The following is a 22,369-nucleotide window of genomic DNA, read 5'->3' on the forward strand; positions in this document are numbered from 1 at the left end:
TAATAATAAAAATAGACAAAATAATAATTTCCCAAGACGCAATTTTGGTGGTCAGTCAAGATCATATAATTTGAAAACACGCGAAATCTCCGTAATATAAACCAACAGGAAAACCAGCAAACTCCACTCCAACAGTAAACTCCAAGGGCAATAAGTATGTACATTCAGCGTGCATCTGAACAGCTACATATCTTCCAATACTACCCTAAAAAAGCCAACTTCAACGTTTCTGATAGATACAGGAGCGGATATCTCATTTATAAAGAAGGGTCAAATTGACAGTAATGTCACAATAAATAACTCACAGATCACAGGTTTAAAAGGTATTGGTCGAGGCATAACAAGCACACTTGGAACAGTAAAGCAGATCTAACAGATTATAGTATTTTAATACGACACAAATTTCACATAGTAGAAAATGATTTCCCAATCCCATGTGATGGAATTTTGGGACTCGATTTCATTAAAAAATATAATAGCATTTTAGGTTATAATAAAAATGGGGACAGCCTAATACTACGACCATATGATTACTCAGAAGATATAGTTATACATATGACGAATAAACCAACAATCAATAGCATTACAATACCCGCAAGATCCGAAGTAATTAGACAGGTTCGTATCAACAGTAACAATAATGAACTATTAATACCTCATCAAGAATTGACTGATGGCATTTTTGTAACCAACACGGTAGTAAACTCAAATCAAGCTTTAATAAGAATAATAAACACAACAAATAGATATGCAATCATTCAAGATTATGACATCAAAACAGAAAGTTTAGAGGATTATGTAATAATTGAAAATACGCCTCACTGTAAAGCTAATAATAAAAAAAAAAAATTAGAAAGATTGAATAAAAATTTCCCGCCATTCGCTGGTAAATCAACGACACATTATGCTCAGAATTCGTTGATATATTTTAATTAGAAACAGAACCAATCACGACCCACAATTTTTACAAACAAAAGTTGCATATGAAGTTGCATAAAAATTATAGACTACCTCAAGACGAGTGAGATAAACAAACAAGTAAAATATTTACTCAAGATGATATTGTGGAGCCATCAACTGTAGAATATAACAGCCCTATTTTATTGGTACCTAAAAATTCCCTTCCAGGTAAACAAGAAAAAATGTGGAGATTAGTTGTTGATTTCAGACAAATAAATAAAAAATTAACGCTGATAAATTCCCTTTGCCTAGAATAGGTGATATTCTGGATCAATTAGGAAGAGCGAAATATTTCTCATACCTAGATTTAATGTCAGGATTTCGCCAAATAGAACTCAGCCCAGAGTCAAAGGATATCACATCCTTTACAGCAGATAACGGTACTTAGATTGGCTTATGGCCTCAAAGTAGCTCCAAACTCATTCCAGAGGATGATGACATTGACATTCGCAGATATAAAACCATCACAAGCATTTTTATACATGGAAGATTTAGTCGTATTGGGTTGCTCCGAAAAATATATGATACAAAATTTAAGAAATGTCTTTTCAACTTGCAGAAAATATAATTTAAAATTACATCCCGATAAATGTTTATTCTTCAGTCGAGAAGTTACTTATCTTGGACATAAATGCACAAGTACTGGAATTTTACCAGAAACACTGTGGTGTGATGTTATCGTGCTCCGCCTACCACACCGTATGCCCTGGGTTCACACCCCGGACAAAGCAACATCAAAATTTTAGAAATAAGGTTTTTCAATTAGAAGAAAATTTTTCTAAGCGGGTTTGCCCCTCGGCAGTGTTTGGCAAGCGCTCCAGGTGTGTTTCTGCCATGAAAAGTTCTCAGTGAAAGCTTATCTGCCTTGCAGATTCCGTTCGGAGTCGGCATAAAACACGTAGGTCCCGTCCGGCCAACTTGTAGGAAAAATCAGAAGGAGCACGACGGAAATTGGAAGAGAAGCTCGGCCTTAGATCTCTTCGAAGGTTATCGCGCCTTAAATTTTTTTTTTTTTTTATTTAAATAAATTTAAAATAGTTCAAAATTACCCAACTCCCAAAATTGCCGATGAAGCAAAAAGATTTGTCGCATTTTGTAATTATTATAGAAGATTCATACCAAATTTCCCGGAATACGCTAGGATACTAACAAGGCTTAGTAAGAAAAATGTCATCTTCAAATGGACAGACGACTGCGAAAAATCTTTTAACTACCTAAAAATGCATTAATTAGTCCAAATATCCTACAATATCCCGATTTTGATAGAGAGTTCTGTATTCAAACTGACGCAAGTGGTTATGCTTGCGATGCTGTGCTAAGCCAAGAGTATGAAGGAAAACAAGTACCAATTGCCTATGCCTCAGGATCATTTAAAAAAAGCGAAATAAATAAAGCCATGATCGAAAAAGAATTGGCGGCCATACATTGGGCCATTATATATTTTAGACCATATGTTTATGGCAAAAGATTCACAATGAAAACAGATCATCGACCCTTAACATATTTATTTCCAATGAAAAACCCTTCATCAAAATTACCGAGAATCAGGTTAGATTTAGAAGAGTATGACTTTGGGGTGGAGTACACAGCTGGAAAAGAAAATTACGTGGCAGACGCTCTTCACCAATAGATATCAATGATTTGAAAGAAATGTCAGTACAGGCATGTAAAATAATGGAAGTTACGACAAGATCGGAAACTAAAAAGAATTCCAGTAATATCGGTAATAAAAATGAAGAGAAGAAAAGTCACAAAGAGAACTCTATATATATTGTATATGAAGTGCTTAATAAATGTGAAGTAAAAAGACTAGTCCAGCTCGTTTTGGATCCTCCGAAATTATATTTCAAAAAGGAAAGTAAATTTGTAGTGAAATAAATATAGATAATCAAATTGTTGAGACGAAGATTGACCCAGATCAATTCTTTACCAGGCTTATGAAAGAAGCCGACATTTCAAAAATAAATAAAATGCAGTTGTCCTTAGGAGACAAATTGTTTAAGTATACTCGAGTAAACACATTTAAAGAGATTGGTACCAAAGTTCTGAGAAATTTAACTATTGCATTAACTCCGGAGGTTGTGTATTTGACGGAAAATGATAAAATCAAAAAGATTCTTCAAAAATATCACGATGATCCTTTTAATGGTGGCCACCTAGGAATCAATCGTACAACTAATAAAATTAGACAAAAATATTACTGGAAAAATATGAAAAATGATATAAGAAAATATATAAAGAAATCCGTAAATTGTAATAAAAATAAAATTAATAAAAATTTAAAAGAACCAATGATTTTGACTGAAACACCAACGAAGACGTTCGAAATAGTACAAATAGATACAATTGGACCATTACGCTGTAACTCTGATATGTGATTTTATTTATTTACTCATCTTGAAATTGTTACATTTCTTACAGACTAATGGCATATATAAAGACTTAACCACTAATTTAACATTTCGTTAAGTAATAATTTAAAAGTATTTTCAGAGTAGGAAAAGTCCAAAATTTACGAATTTGAGAGCAAGTTAAACTCTTTAAGAGCTCTGGAAAGAGGAGCATTTGCAGCATAATTAGTTCTTGCCAATCCCACAAAAAAATACGCATTATTTCTTAGGCATATGTGTGGAATAGCAAGGAAAATGCGTTCTAAAAGGTAGGGACAATCAACAGCCCCACGGATTAAATTAAAAACAAATATTAAACAAATATTAAATTTGGTACCAAAGTTCTGAGAAATTTAACTATTGCATTAACTCCGGAGGTTGTGTATTTGACGGAAAATGATAAAATCAAAAAGATTCTTCAAAAATATCACGATGATCCTTTTAATGGTGGCCACCTAGGAATCAATCGTACAACTAATAAAATTAGACAAAAATATTACTGGAAAAATATGAAAAATGATATAAGAAAATATATAAAGAAATCCGTAAATTGTAATAAAAATAAAATTAATAAAAATTTAAAAGAACCAATGATTTTGACTGAAACACCAACGAAGACGTTCGAAATAGTACAAATAGATACAATTGGACCATTACGCTGTTACTCTGATATGTGATTTTATTTATTTACTCATCTTGAAATTGTTACATTTCTTACAGACTAATGGCATATATAAAGACTTAACCACTAATTTAACATTTCGTTAAGTAATAATTTAAAAGTATTTTCAGAGTAGGAAAAGTCCAAAATTTACGAATTTGAGAGCAAGTTAAACTCTTTAAGAGCTCTGGAAAGAGGAGCATTTGCAGCATAATTAGTTCTTGCCAATCCCACAAAAAAATAAGCATTATTTCTTAGGCATATGTGTGGAATAGCAAGGAAAATGCGTTCTAAAAGGTAGGGACAATCAACAGCCCCACGGATTAAATTAAAAACAAATATTAAAGAGGGAAAAGTTCTCCTGCAGTTCAAAGTCTTAGGATTGATAAGCAAACATTTGGATTCATAGGAAGGAAAAGGAAGATCAAAATGAAGGGGACGTAGAGCGTACTTAATAAATACTTTTTGAATTCTTTCAAGACGATAAATATGACAAACATAAAACGGCCGCCAAATAAATAAGGCATATTCCAATTTCGAACGTACGAAAGTAGAATATAGTGAATGTAAAGTATATGGGTCAGTGAAATCAGAACTGAATCGTCGAACAAAAGCCAACATCGAGTAATTGTAAAGTTTAAATGACTATGAAAAGAAAACTTAGAATCAAAGACCACCCCAAGATCAGTGACCTCGGACACAGTGCTTAGTTGCGCGCCCAATGTGGTAGGAAGTAGGAATGAGTAAACGGGATTTATAATAAGGGACATGATAGCACTTTTTAATATTTAACGCAAGTTTATTATTTTTGCACCAAGTAACTACATTATCTAGGTCCTTCTGAAGTTTAATTGAATCAGAGGGGCAAGTAATCTTGTTGAAAATCTTCATATCATCTGCGTATAGCAGGAATTGCGAAGATTCAAAACAGCTGGCAATATCATTAATGAAAATCATAAAAAGAATAGGGCCCAGTATGCTTCCTTGAGGAACGCCTGAAGAAGCTATGAAGGGATATGAGGTCATACCATCAACTACCACGGTACAACTATGGTTGGAGAGATATGATTTAATCCATTTAAAAAAAAAACAGAATGAAAACCAAAACAATGTAATTTCGATAGTAGAATACTATGATTAAGTTTATCGAAGGCTTTTGAAAAGTCGGTATACACGGTATCTACTTGGGCTCGATTAGTAAAAGCGTCGATGCAGTATTCCGAAAACACTGCCAAAAACTCACTATCCAGGAAATTGTTATTTAACCACGACTCTACAAGAACAAAGATGTCGTAATCCATGTGGGAACTCATAGTATGAAGATCGTAAGACTTCGTCCTGAGGCCTGATACATTTTGATAATAAATTTTAAGATCATTAGGAGGAATAATATGCGTCTCATCACTAACTACGGCACTTGACGAGGTGTCCCCTCCTTGCGAAAAGACCGGAACGGCCGAATTTGGACATTTGTAGGCCAGATACTAGCATTAACTACTTTATTATAGTAGCAGTGCGGTACGCCAAGTTTAAAGTTAACTTTAGTTAGTTCTTTTAAGCTGGTATCTTTTTTGACAAGTGCATAACACACGACAAATTTTTTGTCAATTTCAGCGTGCTTTGAAATATACGTTACAATTTCTGCACTGGTCACATTTGGAGAGAATGATGATAGGTGCAGCCATGCCAATCTGGGGGCAACAAGTAATTCCTGATTTTCACTAGATCCAATCACAAGTGGCTTACTTAAGGTTATTTTTGAACTATGCACAGATTTCCTATTGGGTACTTTTGAAACAGAAGATGTAGCCGAATTCACTACGTTAGCATTCTCTACCGTATTCAGTTAAGCGGATGGATCAGGAGAGACAGGCATAACTGAGGCAGCATCAGAGGTAGTCGGCTTCGACGTCAGTTTCACTTGTGATGAAGCAGGGGCCAAAAGCGAATGCGCATTACCAAGAGAGCCGGCCACAGTAGCAAATGTTTGCATATTATTGTTTAGAGCAGCGACGCCGACAGCGGTATTAGCAGCAGAATCGATTGAACTGCCAGCTGCAGACGGCGAAGGCAAACTTTGTGCGTTTGTACCAACAGAAATGTCACTATCCACATCAATAATGCGCTAAAAAAATTTCCATACAAACAATTGACAGGCGGTTTCGCATAGTTAGCATACGTAAAATCATATAAAAGTGATATTAGTCGATTCGTATAGATCAGCCGCAGTGCATAGGCCTATTTTTGTTAACAAATATTACTCTATTTGTCTATAATTAATAGAAAAAGTTTTTTGTAAATCCAACAATCTCTCCAAATTTGGATATTTACTTTCTTGCACAAAAGCGCGCCATCTTTGGACAAATTATGTAAGTGCTCTAAGCCACAAACCTACATAAGCGTGAAAGATTAAAACATGGTTTCCCATTGCTGCAACTTACCTATAATAGCCTGTACAAAAATCCTAAATAATTGTTCCAAAATAATTTGTAGCGTACCAAAAAATCTTAAATAGAATTAATTTCTGACCTGCCCATTTTTTGTGGCAAATTTCACTTACACGTAAATACATAAGTCTTTATTTAACAGATTCTTTGTTTTGTATTTTAGTTGTTTACAAAAAAACATGAAATCGCAAATAATGAGTTAGCTTTTGTTGAAACTAACTAATTTATTTATAACAATTAATGGCAAATTTGCCCCAAAATGTTTTTGCATTTGCAGATCTTATCCTCATTTTAGATAAAGTACGTCTTATACTGAACAAAAAAAAAAAGTTACAAAAATATAACATTAAATTTTTTATATTGTTTTTTATGCTAATTTATTTTATTTCTTATTTTATTTTATTATATATTCTTTTATTTCAACTTATTATTTATATTTATAGTTATTATTATTTAAATGCAACTTGACTGAATCGGAAAATTTAACGTTGTATATTAAATGAAAACGTCCCAAAAACGTTTTTGATTTTAGGGAAAAACGGCAACCGGCATCATAGCGGCCGTATTGTGTAGGCAGTATATTACCCACTATCTATATATTAATACGCTAACAAAATTTCCATACAAACAATTTACAGGCGGTTTCGCATAGTTAGCATACGTAAAATCATATAAAAGTGATATTAATCGATTCGTATAGATCAGCCGCATAGACCTATTTTTGTTAACAAATATTACTCAATTTGTCTATAATTAATAGAAAAAGTTTTTTTGTAAATCCAACCATCTCTCCAAATTTGGATATTTACTTTCTTGCACAAAAGCGCGCCATCTTTGGACAAATTATGTTAGTGCTCTAAGCCACAAACCTACATAAGCGTGAAAGATTAAAACATGGTTTCCCATTGTTGCAACTTACCTATAATAGCCTCTACCAAAATCCTAAATAATTGTTCCAAAATAATTTGTAGCATACCAAAAATTTTTAAATAGAATTTATTTCTGACCTGCCCATTTTTTGTGGCAAATTTCACTTACACCTAAATACATAAGTCTTTATTTAACAGATTCTTTGTTTTTTATTTTAGTTGCTTACAAAAAAACATGAAATCGCAAATAATGGGTTAACTTTTATTTAAACTAACTAATTTATTTATAACAATTAATGGCAAATTTGCCCCAAAATGTTTTTGCATTTGCAGATTTAATCCTCATTTTAAATAAAGTACGTCTTATACTGAACAAAAAAAAAAAAAGTTACAAAAATATAACATTAAATTTTTTACATTGTTTTTTATGCTAATTTATTTTATTTCTTATTTTATTATATATTCTTTTATTTCAACTTAGGTTATTGTTATTTAAATGCAACTTGACTGAATCGGAAAATTTCACGTTGTATATTAAATGAAAAAAGTCCCAAAAACGTTTTTGATTTTAGGGAAAAAACGGCAACCGGCATCATAGCGGCCGTATTGTGTAGGCAGTATATTACCCACTATCTATATATTAATACGCTAACAAAATATCCATACAAACAATTGACAGGCGGTTTCGCATAGTTAGCATACGTAAAATCATATAAAAGTGATATTAATCGATTCGTATAGATCAGCCGCAGTGCATAGGCCTATTTTTGTTAACAAATATTACTCTATTTGTCTATAATTAATAGAAAAAGTTTTTTGTAAATCCAACAATCTCCAAATTTGGATATTTACTTTCTTGCACAAAAGCGCGCCATCTTTGGACAAATTATGTAAGTGCTCTAAAACACAAGAAAAAGTTTTTTGTAAATCCAACAATCTCTACAAATATGGATGTTTACTTTCTTGCACAAAAGCGCGCCATCTTTTGACAAATTATGTAAGTGCTCTAAGCCACAAACCTACATAAGCGTGAAAGATTAAAACATGGTTTCCCATATTTGCAACTTACCTATAATAGCCTCTACCAAAATCCTAAATAATTGTTCCAAAATAATTTGTAGCGTACCAAAAAATCTTAAATAGAATTAATTTCTGACCTGCCCTTTTTTTGTGGCAAATTTTACCTACACGTAAATACATAAGTCTTTATTTAACAGATTCTTTGTTTTTTATTTTAGTTGTTTACAAAAAAACATGAAATCGCAAATAATGAGTTAACTTTTGTTGAAACTAACTAATTTATTTATAACAATTAATGGCAAATTTGCCCCAAAATGTTTTTGCATTTGCAGATTTAATCCTCATTTTAGATAAAGTACGTCTTATACTGAACAAAAAAAAAAGAAGTTACAAAAATATAACATTAAATTTTTTATATTGTTTTTTATGCTAATTTATTTTATTTCTTATTTTATTTTATTATATATTCTTTTATTTCAACTTAGGTTATTATTATTTAAATGCAACTTGACTGAATCGTCCCAAAAACGTTTTTGATTTTAGGGCAAAACGGCAACCGGCATCATAGCGGCCGTATTGTGTAGGCAGTATATTACCCACTATCTATATATTAATACGCTAACAAAATTTCCATACAATCAATTGACAGGCTGTTTCGCATACTTAGCATACGTAAAGTCATATAAAAGTTATATGAATCGATTCGTATGGATCAGCCGCAGTGCAAAGGCCTATTTTTGTTAACAAATATTACTCTATTTGTTTATAATTAAAGAAAAGGTTTTTTGTAAATTCGAACAATTCACAAAAATTTCGAAATTCATTTTCGTGCACAAGCGCGCCATCTTTGGGAACAATTATATAAGTGTTCTAATGCGAATTCCAAAGACCTAAACCATTATGTATCCCCGCTAAATTCGAAAGCACAAATGTTTGACGTACATACAAATATGGTTTCCCATTGTTGCCACTTACCTATAACAGCATCTACCAAAATCCAAGAAAATTGTTCCAAAATAATTTGTAGCGTACTAAAAAATCTTAAATAGAATTACTTTTTGACCGGCCCATTTTTTGTGCCAAATTTCACTTACACGTAAATACATAAGTCTTTATTTAACAGATTCTTTGTTTTTTATTTTAGTTGTTTTCAAAAAAACATGAATTCACAAATAATGAGTTAACCTTTGTTGAAACTAACTAATTTATTTATAACAATTTGCCCGAAAATATTTTTGCATTTGCAGATTTAATCCTCATTTTAGATAAAGTACGTCTTATACTGAACAAAAAAAAAAAAAGTTACGAAAATATAACATTAAATTTTTTATATTGCCTTTTATGCTAATTTATTTTATTTCTTATTTTATTTTATTATATATTCTCCTATTTCAAATTGGTTTATTATTATTTAAATGCAACTTGACTGAATCGGAAAGTTTCATGTTGTATATTAAACGAAACAAAAAAACGTCCCAAACACGTTTTTGATTTTAGGTCAAAGCGGCAACCGGCATCATAGCGGCCGTATTGCATAAGGAGTGTATTACCCACTATATTTATTATTAAACTAACTTTGTTGGATTATATATCCATTAATCGAATGCTTAGATCCCATAACCCTAATTTTTTTATGTCGCTTAAAGTTACGAAATCAATTTTATTTTAGTAAATATGTTTGCGTGAATAATTTCAATGTTTTTGTTTGTTTTTCTTTTCTTTCTAATTTATTCTGCTTTGTTATATCTTAGTATTATATTGTTCACAGACGATATTTTATGGTAGATATGGTCATATATTCATGAAATGGAGTGTTTACAAATTTAATACAAATTAATTACGTACATAGATCTCAATGGGAATCCCAACATTAAACATCCGTATATTAGGATCTTCATATTTCCACAATGATCACATTAAATCCCAGAAAAAAGTCTAAGTGCGGTTATTGCGTTTTTATATGGAACTATTTGTTCACTTCACTTAATTTATTCGCAATTTAAGTACTTTATTTTTTTTTTCCTTAATTAAACATTTTTTTAGTAAACTCTGACTTCTTTCTCATTACATAATTTTTTTATATTTTTATTTTATTTTTTATGAAGGTATCCTCCATTCTACTCGAAATTTTTTTTTGTGCACACTTACAAATTAGATATGTATTTATACAAAATTAAACGGGTGGCGTGAAATAGGCTAAATTCCTTTAGCAAATTTCTTCGTTTTTAACTAAAAGTTCATGTTTTTTGAATTATGACACTATTGAAATAAATGGGCGATATATGTATATGGGTGATATAGGCGTACTGGGGAACAGAGCTCCCAAAACTAACTTCGGTAGCGCGCCAACGGAGACCTTCCGAGTGGTGTGGAAAAACCTAATTTTCAATTCAATTTCAAGTAATTTCACCATAATTCTATGTCAATTTCATTTGATTTTACATAATTTTTATATTTTTGTTTAAGGAGCTTCATACCAAAACGTTATAATTACACGTCAAAAGTTTGTAGAAAATTTAAGAAAATACAATCAAAAAGTACAAAGTCTTAGATCAAATTAAAAATTTTAAAGAAAAAGTTAAGTAAGTTAGACCAGTTTGCTATATTTCCAACACTTGATGCATAGACTGAGTTGAAAAAAATACACGTTGGTCGAATTTCGACCACAGGCGATACTAGTATTTATTATTATACTAACTTTGTTGGATTATATATCCATTAATCGAATGCTTAGATCCCATAACCCTAATTTGTTTATGTCGCTTAAAGTTACGAAATCAATTTTATTTTAGTAAATATATTTGCGTGAATAATTTCAATGTTTTTGTTTGTTTTTCTTTTCTTTATAATTTATTCTGCTTTGCTATATCTTAATATTATATTGTTCACAGACGATATTTTATGGTAGATATGGTCATATATATTCATGAAATGGAGTGTTTACCAATTTAATACAAATTAATTACGTACATAGATCTCAATGGGAATCCCAACATTAAACACCCGTATATTAGGATCTTCATATTTCCACAACGATCACATTAAAACCCGGAAAAAAGTCTAAGTGCGGTTATTGCGTTTTTATATGGAACTATTTGTTCACTTCACTTAATTTATTCGCAATTTAAGTACTTTATTTTTTTCCTTAATTAAACATTTTTTTAGTAAACTCTGACTTCTTTCTCATTACATAATTTTTTTATATTTTTATTTTATTTTTTATGAAGGTATCCTCCATTCTACTCGAAATTTTTTTTTGTGCACACTTACAAATTGGATATGTATTTATACAAAATTAAACGGGTGGCGTGAATTAGGCTAAATTCCTTTAGCAAATTTCTTCGTTTCTAACTAAAAGTTCATGTTTTTTGAATTATGACACTATTGAAGTAAATGGGCGATATATGTATATGGGTGATAAAGGCGTACTGGGGAACCGAGCTCCCAAAACTAAACTCGGTAGCGCACCAACGGGGACCTTCCGGGTGGTGTGGAAAACCCTAACTTTCAATTCAATTTCAATTAATTTCACCATAATTCTATGTCAATTTCATTTGATTTTACATAATTTTTATATTTTTGTTTAAGGAGCTCCATACCAAAACGTTATAATTACACGTGAAAAGTTTGTAGAAAATTTAGGAAAATACAATCAAAAAGTACAAAGTCTTAGATCAAATTAAAAATTTTAATGAAAAAATTAAATAAGTTAGACCAGTTTGCTATATTTCCAACACTTGATGCATAGACTGAGTTGAAAAAAATACACGTTAGTCGAATTTCGACCACAGGCGATACTAGTATTTATTATTAAACTAAATTTGTTGGATTATATATCCATTAATCGAATGCTTAGATCCCATAACCCTAATTTGTTTATGTCGCTTAAAGTTACGAAATCAATTTTATTTTAGTAAATATGTTTTCGTGAATAATTTCAATGTTTTTGTTTGTTTTTCTTTTCTTTCTAATTTATTCTGCTTTGTTATATCTTAGTATTATATTGTTCACAGACGATATTTTATGGTAGATATGGCCATATATATTCATGAAATGGAGTGTTTACAAATTAAATCAAATAAATTACGTACATAGATCTCAATGGGAATCCCAACGTTAAACATCCGAATATTAGGGTCTTCATAATTCCACAATGATCTCATTAAAACCCGGAAAAAATCTAAGTGCGGTTATTGCGTTTTTATATGGAACTATTTGTTCACTTCACTTAATTTTTTCGCAATTTAAGTACTTTATTTTTTTCCTTAATTTTACATTTTTTTAGTAAACTCTGACTTCTTTCTCATTACATAATTTTTTTATATTTTTATTTTATTTTTTATGAAGGTATCCTCTATTCTACTCGAATTATTTTTTCGTGCACACTTACAAATTAGATATGTATTTATACAAAATTAAACGGGTGGCGTGAAATAGGCTAAATTCCTTTAGCAAATTTCTTCGTTTTTAACTAAAAGTTCATGTTTTTTGAATTATGACACTATTGAAGTAAATGGGCGATATATGTATATGGGTGATATAGGCGTACTGGGGAACCGAGCTCCCAAAACTAACTTCGGTAGCGCGCCAACGGGGACCTTCCGGGTGGTGTGGAAAAACCTAATTTTCGATTCAATTTCAAGTAATTTCACCATAATTCTATGTCAATTTCATTTGATTTTACATAATTTTTATATTTTTGTTTAAGGAGCTCCATACCAAAACGTTATAATTACACGTGAAAAGTTTGTAGAAAATTTAAGAAAATACAATCAAAAAGTACAAAGTCTTAGATCAAATTAAAAATTTTAAAGAAAAAGTTAAGTAAGTTTGCTATATTTCCAACACTTGATGCATAGACTGAGTTAAAAAAAATACACGTTGGTCGAATTTCGACCACAGGCGATACTAGTCCACATTAATATGCTTTGGTCGATCAACATTGTTTGGTTTTTTCGAACCAACACTGGATTTTGATGTTTTCAAATTAGCACCAACATCAGCAGTATTACCATCAACAGCAGCAGTAGCTGGTTGAGGTGAGAAATTAGCATTTCCCGTTGAGACACTAGCAGATGTTTCACTGCCTTTAACCATCGAGCGAGTAACAATAGTTTTTTTGTTGTTATTTGCATTTACATTAGACAAACATCTCTCGCCCACACTCACAGACAATGATTTAAAAAAATCACATAAATTATTTAAGTTTGATAAAGTTTCTGCAATTGACTCTTTACTTAATGAAAAACCCAAACACTGGGCAGCACAATTAGAGCAAATTGACATTATTTTGAAATTTATAGATATCAATGTTTAATAAAAATTTGCCTCTAAATGGAGAGCAAAAAACACACGTCAGTTCGCTACAAACTCAACTCAACTCAATTTGACTAAATACCTAGTTGCAATTCCTATACAGAGCAAATATGCAAAAACAGTAGCCAGAGCGATATTCCAAAATTTCATCTTAATTTATGGAAGTTTGAAAACAATAATAACGGAAATGGGATCTGAATATAAAAATAGCTTGTTGGAGGAACTATGTAAGCTTCTCAATATTGTGCACAAAACATCTACTCCGTATCACCACCAAACTTTAGGCACTGTTGAACATAGCCATAGAACTTTCAGTGAATATGTGCGTTCTTACATATCCATTAACAAAGATGATTGGGATGAGTAGGGTAGAGGGGGGAGGCTTCGACAAGTTAAGAGAAAATGATTTTTTAAGAGAAACTAGAATGAGAAAAAGATAACTCCTCTCATAATTACTGATGCCATTTATGTTTATGACACCTCGGATTTGTGGTTAATATTCCACTTGTTTTTTTTTTTTAAGTTATAATCAAATAACCAAAAACAAAAAATATGACGAAACATCCCTTTTTCAGGGAGGCTTCGTCAGTCATCTGGGTGGCTTCGACATTGGGTGGGAGGTTTCGACATTTATCAAATATAGCAATTTAACCAGAAAAATAAAAAAAGGCTGTTGGAAAAAACTCTAAATACGATTTTTAATTCATATTTGATGTTATTTATTTCAATACAGTAACAATTTTTTAGAACAAAAACATAAGAAATGTAACCATAAAATAAAGTATAACTAATTTTAACGAACATCTAAATTTGAAAAATCAAAGTTAAAAATAAACTTGCTTTGCGCGCGTGAAGTTCCTGGTGGATGTTCAGGTGTGGGCAATACACGTATTATATCCTGCTTTGAAACCAAGAGTCTGTCTTCTACAATCGGTTCAAAGAAATATTGGGGTTTATTTTGACGTCTAAGGAACTTCACGACGAACGTCGAATTTTCAACTTCCACGACTACGCCAGTGTAAAAGAAATTTGTTTTGTCAGTGAACATGAAAACAAAAACAAGAAAGAATCGTCTAGCCAAGTCTTACGTCAATCCATGATGAAGATTTGAACATTTCTTGAAGTAAACAGTTGATTCTTTTCCCTGGGCAGCTGTAAGTACTTGATTGGAAGAAAACTCCGACTGAGAATCTTTAATAGTTCCCAGATTTGTTTGCTCCTTTGAAATTCGAGATATTAGTGTTGTCCGCTTCAAATTATATTTCCGAGCAGCGCTTGATGGTGTTTCTTTTGTTGTTTTATCTCCTCGATGGCTTTTTTCATTTTGTCTTCGTTGATGATCTTTTCAGGGAACTTTCTTTTGTAGATACTTGGCATCTTGATGGCTGTAAAATATTACTTGCTAAGTAAAAAAGCTAAAATTTGTCGAAGCCTCCCAAAACATATTGTCGAAAATTCTCCCGTGCACTTATTTCAGATTTTTCGCTCCAAAAAAACATCTTAGTGTTATTAAAAAAGTCTTTAAAAGCATTAAATCTTAATTTTATTGCAATATTAATGGGCAGAAAACTCATGTTATATAATCTATATTGTACACCTTACACGCGAATACTTACCAGCAATTTTTACATCAAAACTTTTCAAAAATAAAAAATCTCGTCTGCATACCATGGTCGTTGAACAAGCACGTAATAGCTTTCATGACAGCGTCACACACAATTTGGTTACTGTTTATTCGTGGAATAAGAACAATGGCAGTAATAACGGCGGCCAAATTTGAAAAAATCGAAGCCTAACTCATGTCGAAGCCTCCACCTTCTACCCTATCATAAATATTTTGCATATTGTTATAATACAACCCCATCTACAGTTCATTTTAATTGCCCGTTGGAACTAGTTTTTGGTAAAAAACCTCAGACTTACGAATTTTTACAAGAAAATACGGTAAGCCCATTATACAATATTGAGGCTTACGATAAAGAAATTAAATATAGGTTAAATAGCACAGGATAGAGCCTTTAAATTAGTAAAAGAAGCTAAAGAAAACAAAAGATTAGTTATGAGAAAAATATTCACTATAAGGAAATAAATATAGGAGTTTCAGTGTTAGTTAAAAATGAAGCAGGCCATAAGTTAGATAGTAGATATAAAAGGCCCTATAAGGTAGAAAATATCGATAAAAATAATAATTTTTCTCTAACACCCTATAAGTTAGAAAGCATAGATAGAAATAATAATAATTACGTTTTAAGAAATGAAAAAAAGAAAAGTATAATACACAAAAATAGACTTAAATTACTTAAATAAAAACATTTTAGCTCGACTTAAATGTTCACTTTACTCACTCATAAATTTCTACTAAACATGTACAAACAAACATATAAATCAAGAAAAATATTGTACACAAAATATGCACAAATCATTAAAAATAAAATCATTTCATTTCTTACTATCATAAACATAACCCTATGCTTAAGCAAAATGTTCAAAAGAAAATCAAAAATACAAAGTAAGAAAAAATACCGCATGAATAAAATAGAAATCTGAAATAAATAAAAATTACCAAAAGCAATTAAATGAAATAGAATCGCCATCGATTCTTTTTGAAAAGGGAGGTGTAATGTATCCAACGTGAATGCATACATATCTACACACATAACACGCGCGGTGTCTCTACTCCAACATTTTCATACGCTTTCAGTAAGTGAATTGAAGCAGCTTATGAATGTTTGTACGAATGTGTAAGCGTACGCTTGGCTACATGACTTTTGTTAGACTTAGTAAGAATGTAAGAATTAGAGTAAATATGTATATGTTTATGTAGTAACTAAGTAGCGCATAAGAATCATGTATAAATACGATGAAGTTTTTATTAATAAAGAAGATTCGGTATTCGGCTCTCGGTGCCACTTCCTTAAATAATCTTTTTTGAACATTTAGGGTATTCAGCACTTAATGGTGCCCCTACCCAAATACATAAATAATTTAATTTATTCTACATTGAACATTTAGGGTATTCGGCACATAATGGTGCCTCTACCCAAATAATTAATTTAATTTATTCTACAATCTCAATAGTATAAGTAGCACTAAGATTTATGTAAACCAGTTAGTCTAAAGATTATGAATAAAGAGTGCACATTTCGGTGTAACCAAAAGATATTCTTTTGTCTCAAATATCGACCAAACGATGTTAACTCGCGCTACACTAGAGTGCATAGGACATATTTGTATGGTTTGCCTCAGAGCTTAGCCATCAGTGTCGGTAATATTGCAAGACCAACTTCCTTTTCAGCGAAGGGTTGAGTACCATCTCAAATGATTTTCATGATTTCTTTTATGTTCGTTATAGAACTAGACTCATACTATGCTTTCGCACATTTAAATGGAAAAACTACTTTCTATAACGGTAGGACGACTTTATCCCTGTGTGCTCCCAAGCAGAACGGATTTAGTTGTATGTAAATCAAGAACCCATTGAATTCTACGTGCTACGTCAAACATTTCACACTTCGTTGGTTACCATAATGCATTAATGCCAGGTGTTCTATGTAGTACAGCTCATTTTGAAAACTCCTATACGATACGAATGATGAGAGCAAGGGGAAGAACAGAAGAAGCCGCTTTCTGAAATAGTATTTAATTTAGTACTTTTTTTTAGCAAAAAACTTAATACAATATGGTAATTTGCTATATAAAAATAATAGGTGAATATAGGAAATTTTTTGGGCAGCCACCTTAAAGTACAAATTTTTACTTAACGGCGTCGTCCGCCCAAAATCGCTTGGTAAGCGCTTCGAGTGTATTTATGCCATGAAAACTTTCTCAGGAAAAATGAATTGACCGTTAGGAGTTAGAATACAGCATCTAGGTGCCGCTAATTTATGATTATGCAAAATTCGGTTTTGAAAAGGGGTATCAATATGATTACAAGCCAACTGTGGGCAGGGGTTCAAAGCCAAAGAGAGCGTACACACATCTAACCAAGCCTTCGCTGATAGTGAAGATATCAAACAAGCTGCTAAGATTTCACAGGAGGTTGGGAGCTTGTGGAGAAGTCAAATCTTTATTTCCGCTTAATACTTTCCACTTAAGGCTTGGTTTCCTGTTAAGCGGTGCCGCTATATAGCGGCCGTTACATAGCGGAGAGTACGTTGTCAAAAATGTTGCAATGTAAAAGTAATTTTCTGGAAACTAACAAGACGGCGAAGTTCACCGTAAGCTGTTAATACTACGGCCGTCATGACGGTGCAAACTCGTTCATCAACGTTTTTTCCCAACGCTATTGTCAAAGCGGTGAACATTTTGTCAAATATGTATGTTAATTTCTTTCTAAAATAAACAAAAGTTTTGATTTCAAATTTTTTTACTCAGCTGAGCAGAGCTCACAGAGTTCGCGTAACGGTAATCCGTAAAGGCGTAAACTAATCGAGATAGATATAGACTGCTATATATCAAAATGATCTCGGCAAAAAAAGAAATTCATTTAGCCATGTCCGGCCGTTCGCCCGTCCGTCCGTCTGTCTGTCCGTAAAAACACGATAGCTTGAGTAAATTTTGAGGTATCTTAATGAAATTTGGTATGTAGGTTCCTGGGCACTCACCTAAGATCGGTATTTAAAGTGAACGAAATCGGACTATAACCACGCCCACTTTTTCGATATCGAAAATTTCGGAAACTGAAAAAGTGCGATAATTCATTACCAAAGACGGATAAAGCGATGAAACTTTGTAGCTGGGTTGACCTTATGACGACGCAGAATAGAAAATTAGTAAAATTTTTGCCAATGGGCGTGGCACTGCCCACTTTTAAAAGAAGGTAATTTAAAAGTTTTGCAAGCTGTAATTTGGCAGTCGTTGAAGATATAATGATGAAATTTGGCATGAACGTTGCTCCTATTACTTAATGTGTACTAAATAAAAATTAACAAAATCGGATGACGAACACGCCCACTTAAAAAAAATTTTTTTAAGTCAAATTTTAACAAAAAATTTAATATCTTTACAGTATATCTTATAATTTTAAACGAGCAATTCTTGTATATTTGTATGTTTGTATAGCCGAACCATCTCGGAAACGGTTCAACCGAATTAAATGAAATTTGGCACAGAGATAATGTATCACCTTCTAAGACTTTCTACCTAGGTGTTGCTACCCAGAATGTTTAACAAGGTTTTTATCTATTCGAAATTTAAAAAAAATCCATGAGATATGCCGATATGAGTATCAAACGAAAGGTATTTCACTCCGCATTACAATACTGAAACACAATTTAGTACCAAAAATATAACACAAGAGAATACCAAATACGTACATATTATAACAGCACTTCCACAAGAAGTAATAGTAACAATTTTAGATTTTATCCAAAATCCTCCCCTCACTAACTAAAAAAGTTTTGATAGAAAGACATTCACTTAGTGAAAATTCAAAACTAGACAAAATTTTAAGTAATTCAGAAATGGGTGATCGAAATCCCTCTGAGTTTCAAATTTTGGTGAGAATATTTTAGAGAGAATTTTGTTGAGGAAACTTCCCAAACATTTTAATGTCATTTTGGCTAGCTCAAGTTGTGATAATATTAATAAGTTAACAAAATTAGCAGATACATTTTTGGAGTTATGAATAAAAACGAAGTTTTCTCAGTAAATACAAATTCAGATACAAAAGTGAAAATTTAGTTAAAACCACTTCTTTAATGTGTGAAAGTTTTCAGAAACTTTCTTTGGAGTTAGCATAAATTAAAACAGAAGTGAATCGGAATCAATCTGGGTCGCGTTCTAATTCTAGGAATAATTTTTGAAATTCTCTTAGGCATCGTTCTAACTCGCGTAATAATCCAAGTTGGTTGCGTAGATTCCATTACAAATTTGGAAGCAATGCCAGGAAGTGTGAACAACCGTGTTCGTATAACAAAAACGAAGATTCAACAAACTAAATTCTTCCGTTGTTGCAGCGACGAACAACGGAAATTTAGAATTTTCGACGCGTCGCTTATTTATTTTTGATAGAGAAAATAAACAAAATGTTTAATTGATAGTGGAGCAGAAATTTCGGTATTACCCGCGTCTAAATTTCCTCATACGAAACGTTAGACATAACTCTCACTGCAGCTAATGGCTCAACAATTACCACTTACGGCAAAAGACTTTTAAACGTAAATTTAGGTTTAAGACGTGAATTTCCCTTTAAATTTTTGATTGCGGATATAGCCAAGCCAATAATTGGCGCTGATTTTTTTTGTAAATATGGTCTTAGATTATACTAAACCTGTTAAACATACAGCAGTACATCGACTTGTAACAGAAGGTAGTCTTCCATTTTCTAAGCCCAAGCGCTTAGACCCGCTAAAACACAAGGTTGCGAAAACCGAATTTGATTTCTTAGTTAAAACAGGAATTTGTCGGCCTTCAGTAGCATCACCACTTCACCTTGTACCTAAAAAAGATTTGAATGATTGGCGTCCATGTGGTGATTTTAGAAGATTAAATATTTTCACTGTTCCCGATCGTTATCCCTTACCTCACATTCAGGATTTTAATATGAATATTCGTAATAAAACTATATTTTCAAAATAAGACTTAGTAAGAGCATATCACCAAATTCATATGACTGAGGAAGACATTTATAAAACGGCAATTACAACTCCTTTCGGTATGTTTGAGTTTATGCGAATGCCTTTCGGACTTAGAAATTCTGCACAAACTTTTCAACGATTCATAAATGAGGTAGTTGGTGACTTAGATTTTGTATATGTTTACATCGACGACTTACTTATTGCAATTAAAAACGAAGAACCACATTTAAAAGATTTACATATCCTTTTTGAACGCCTTATAAAGTACGGTTTAAACAATAAACCAAGTAAATGTACTTTTGGTGTAACAAATATAGATTTTTTAGGACATAACATTTCTGGAACAGGTATTCGACCTTCCGATGAAAAGGTATCAGCTATTCGCAATTTCGAACGTCCAAAATCAGTTAAGCAGGCACAGAAATTTATTGGTATGGTAAATTATTATCATAGATACATTCCAAAACTAGCAGAATTTACAAACAAAATTTATGATCTTATTAACAAAGTAAGAAAAGTGGCAAAACTTTGGTATGGGATAAGAATACGATTGAAGCTTTTGAATGCATTAAAGATAAATTTGCATCTACGATATTGTTAAATCAATTTAACAAAGATGCTAAATTATCTTTAACAGTAGATGCATCTAACACAGCGATTGGGGGCGTTAAACAACAAAATTACAATGGTAAAATTGAACCCATTGCATTCTTTTCTAAACAACTTTCTCCAACTGAAATTAAATATAATGCTTTTGATAGGGAGTTATTGCCGATTTACTTAAATATAAAACATTTTAGATATCTTTTGGAAGGACAACAATTTACAGTTTATACGGACCATAGACCTGCTTTAAATTCAAAAACAGAACAAAGTCCTAGACAAACGATACACTTGGAATTTATAGCACAATTTACTGATGACATATAATACATTAAAGGAGAATCCAATTTTGTAGCAGATACGCTATCTAGAGCTTTTGAGGTTAATGCAATATATAATACAGAACTGAATTTTAAAATTTTACAAACTGAACAACAAAAAGATGATGACTTAAATCAACTTGTGTGAGGACCCAAATCCACCGGCTTTGGAGCCCACACATTCGAACCTATAAATATTTTTCAGAACTTATTTGAACATTTATAAATCGTATTTGAATTACAAATTATATATCATTTTTCGGAACACCCTAATGTACATGACAATGAATTTATATCAGTGCATATAGCATGTAAAACATATAAACCTGAATTATATAAATTGAATTTACACACATAAAATAATAATTTTTCTGAAACATCCTAATATACACTTATATATTTATTTTTTCGCAAAAACATAATTTTCTCTGGCCGCATACGGCAAATATTTTGGTTGGATATTAAATTTTGCATTGAGATCAGTGAACGTGGTGGAATTCTAAACAACGATAGGAATACAGCAACGCAATAAGCAACACACATTTCCACTGCAAGAGCACCAAAAACGAACAAACATACGTATAAAAAGAAATTGCAACCAAGCACAGCAGGCATTGAAGCGAACCGTCAAGACGGACATCGCACAAAGAGGAAACAAAATAATGCAATGTACTAGAAAGACGTCATCTCGGCATACCAACAACACAGCATTGGTATTAGGCAGCCATAAACATTACACTTGCAAGTTACTTACGAAGGGCAACCAACTCGTTGACAACAACAAGGCACAATAAGCAGGCGGCAGAGGGAAATTAAAGTAACTATGCTAACTAACTGGAGATGCGTACCAATGAACTCGCATGCTAGGGAGCAGTCCAGGGGGAATTACTACATATTTAATTCAGAAATAAATACTTATATGCAAGTAAATAATCGAATCTATAGGTAGAATAATGCCATTAAACGTAAGATACCTTGTGTAAATACATATAATAAGTAAGATTTATTGTTGCAGGATAACTGTCCACCTGCGCGTGGACAAGTATAAAAGGGCGACAAATTTTGTGAATTTGGGTAGTAGCCAGCTAGGTATAGTAGGCTGCTAACGCCTTGTTTAGCGGTGAATAAGACTCTTGGGATTTTTCCATCTCACGAGTTCTTTATTTTAGTAACTTTGGGGGTTTTTCCAACCCCATCGTTTGAGG

This window comes from Eurosta solidaginis, chromosome 2 (genome assembly GCF_040869045.1).
Source record: "Eurosta solidaginis isolate ZX-2024a chromosome 2, ASM4086904v1, whole genome shotgun sequence".
NCBI classification, from domain to species: domain Eukaryota; kingdom Metazoa; phylum Arthropoda; class Insecta; order Diptera; family Tephritidae; genus Eurosta; species Eurosta solidaginis.